The following is a 3,479-nucleotide window of genomic DNA, read 5'->3' as shown; positions in this document are numbered from 1 at the left end:
TCCCCATAACCACCTCATCTCCCTCTCCTCCCCATAACCACCTCATCCCTCTCCTCCCCATAACCACCTCATCCCCTCTCCTCCCCATAACCACCTCATCCCCTCTCCTCCCCATAACCACCTCATCCCCCTCTCCTCCCCATAATCACCTCATCCCCCTCTCCTCCCCATCACCACCTCATCCCCCTCTCCTCCCCATCACCACCTCATCCCCCTCTCCTCCCCATAACCACCTCATCTCCCTCTCCTCCCCATAACCACCTCATCCCCTCTCCTCCCCATAACCACCTCATCCCCTCTCCTCCCCATAACCACCTCATCCCCTCTCCTCCCCATAACCACCTCATCCCCTCTCCTCCCCATAACCACCTCATCCCCTCTCCTCCCCATAACCACCTCATCCCCTCTCCTCCCCATAACCACCTCATCCCCTCTCCTCCCCATAACCACCTCATCCCCCTCTCCTCCCCATAACCACCTCATCCCCTCTCCTCCCCATAACCACCTCATCTCCCTCTCCTCCCCATAACCACCTCATCCCCTCTCCTCCCCATAACCACCTCATCCCCCTCTCCTCCCCATAACCACCTCATCCCCTCTCCTCCCCCATAACCACCTCATCCCCTCTCCTCCCCATAACCACCTCATCCCCTCTCCTCCCCATAACCACCTCATCCCCTCTCCTCCCCATAACCACCTCATCCCCCTCTCCTCCCCATAATCACCTCATCCCCCTCTCCTCCCCATCACCACCTCATCCCCCTCTCCTCCCCATCACCACCTCATCCCCCTCTCCTCCCCATAACCACCTCATCTCCCTCTCCTCCCCATAACCACCTCATCCCCTCTCCTCCCCATAACCACCTCATCCCTCTCCTCCCCATAACCACCTCATCCCCCTCTCCTCCCCATAACCACCTCATCCCCTCTCCTCCCCATAACCACCTCATCCCCTCTCCTCCCCATAACCACCTCATCCCCTCTCCTCCCCATAACCACCTCATCCCCTCTCCTCCCACTACACAAAGGGATGAACTCGCCTCACTTCGTGTTCTTAGGAAACTATGCAGTATTTCGTTTTTTTCATGTGTTATTTCTTACAAGTCTTATTACATACAGCAGGGAAGAACTATTGGATACAAGAGCAACGTCAATTTACCAACATTACGACCAGGAATACGACTTTCCCAAAGAGGATCCTTTGATTGGACCTCCACCCTGGACATTGGATCTAATCCCAGTAGTCGACCCAAAACAACGGTGCCGCAGAAGGGGCAGACGAACCGGCCACCTGGCCAGGCTCCTTACAAGTGCACATCGAGCAAGGGTTGCAAGTGTTGCCTTCCAGAGAGACATCAGAGATTGTAACATAATCATTGTGTAACAATGACTCATTGTGTAATCATAACAACATACAGGAACTCAAGTCCTTCTGATCACCCTACCTAGAATTCCTTATAATCAAATACGGGCCATTTTACCTACCAAGAGAATTCTCGTCAGTTATAGTCACTTCTGTGTATATTCCCCCTCAAGCGGACACGAAGACGGCCATCAAGGAACTTCGCTGGACTATATGCGAACTGCAAACCATACATCCTGAGGCTGCATTTATTGTGGCTGGGGATTTTATAACAAAGCAAATTTGAGAACAAGGCTACCTAAATTCTAACAGCATATTGATTGCGCTACGCGCATGGGAAATACCCTCGTCCACTGCTACTCTAACTTCCGCGATGCATCCAAAGCCCTCCCTTTGGCAAATCCGCCCACGACGCCATCTTGCTCCTACCTTCTTATAGGAAGAAACTCAAATAGGATGTACTAGTGACGAGAACCATTCAACGCTGGTCCGACCAATCGGAAGCCACGCTTCAAGATTGTTTTGATCATGCGGACTGGAATATGTTCCGGTCAGCCTCAGAGAACAACATTGACCTATATGTTGACTCGGTGAGTGCGTTTATAAAGAAGTGCATTGGAGATATTGTACTCACTGTGACTATTAAAACCTACCCTAACCAGAAACTGTGGATGGATGGCGACATTCGCGCAAAACTGAAAGCGAACCACCGCATTTAACCATGGAAAGAGGTCTGGGAATATGACTGAATATAAACAGTGTAGTTATTCCCTCCGCAAGGCAATCAAACAAGCTAAATGTCAGTACAGGGACAAGGTGGAGTCGCAATTCAATGGCTCAGACACAAGACGTATGTGGCAGGGTCTACAGGAAATCACAGACTACCAATAGAAAACCAGCTACTTCACGGACACCGATGTCACGCTTCCAGACAAACTAAAAACCTTCTTTGCCCACTTTGAGGATAATACAGTGCCACCGTCGCGGCCCGCTAACAAGGACTGTGCCCCCCCACACTCCTAATCGCTCCCTATCCCAGTCTGTTGTCCCCACAAGATGGCTACCATTGTTCCTGTACCCAAGAAGGCAACGATACCGCCCCGTAGCACTCACTTCTGTCGTCAGGAAGTGTTTTGAGAGACTAGTCAAGGATCATATCACCTGCACCTTACCTGACACCCTAGACCCACTTCAGTTTGCATACCGCCGCAATAGATCCACAGACGATGCAATCGCCACCACTGCACAATGCACTATCCCATCTGGACAAAAGAGTACCTGTGTAAGAATGCTGTTCATTGACTACAGCTCAGCATTCAATACTATAGTGCCCTCCAAGCTCATCATTAAGCTTGAGGCCCTGGTTCCCCACCCCACCCTGTGCAACTGGGTCTTGGAATTTCTGACAGGCTGCCCCACAGGTGGTGACGGAAGGAAACAACATCTCCACTTCACTGACCCTCAACACTGGGGCCCCACAAGGGTGCATGCTCAGCCCTCTCCTGTACTCCCTGTTCACCCACGACTGCGTGGCCATGCACGCCTCCAACTCCATCATCAAGATTGCAGACGACACAACAGTAGTGGGCTTGATTACCAACAACGACGAGACTGCCTAGAAGGAGAAGGTGAGGGCTCTGGGAGTGTGGTGTCAGGAAAATAACACACATTGAGGGGACAATAGTGGAGGTGGACAGTTTTAAGTTCCTCGGCGTACACATCACAGACAAACAGACAGTGTGGTGAAGAAGGCGCAACGGCACCTCTTCAACCTCAGGAGGCTGAAGAAATTTGTCTTGTCACCTAAAACCCTGACAAACTTTTACAGATGCACAATCGAGAGCATCCTGTCAGGCTGTATTACAACCGTAGGGCTATCCAGAGGATGGTGCGGTCTGCACAATGCATCACCAGGGGCAAACTACCTAACCTCCATGACACCGACAGCACCCGATGTCACAGGAAGGCCAAAAAGATCATCAAGGACATCAACCACCCGAGCCACTGCGTGTTCACCCGCTTTATTCCAGAAGGAAAGGTCGGTACAGGTGCATCACAGCTGAGACGAGAGACTGAAAAACTGTCATGTTTTGTCTTATATCATCTTGTCATTTTG

This window comes from Oncorhynchus gorbuscha, linkage group LG23 (assembly GCF_021184085.1).
Source record: "Oncorhynchus gorbuscha isolate QuinsamMale2020 ecotype Even-year linkage group LG23, OgorEven_v1.0, whole genome shotgun sequence".
Classification (NCBI taxonomy): domain Eukaryota; kingdom Metazoa; phylum Chordata; class Actinopteri; order Salmoniformes; family Salmonidae; genus Oncorhynchus; species Oncorhynchus gorbuscha.
Note: the sequence above shows the minus strand (reverse complement) of the source record.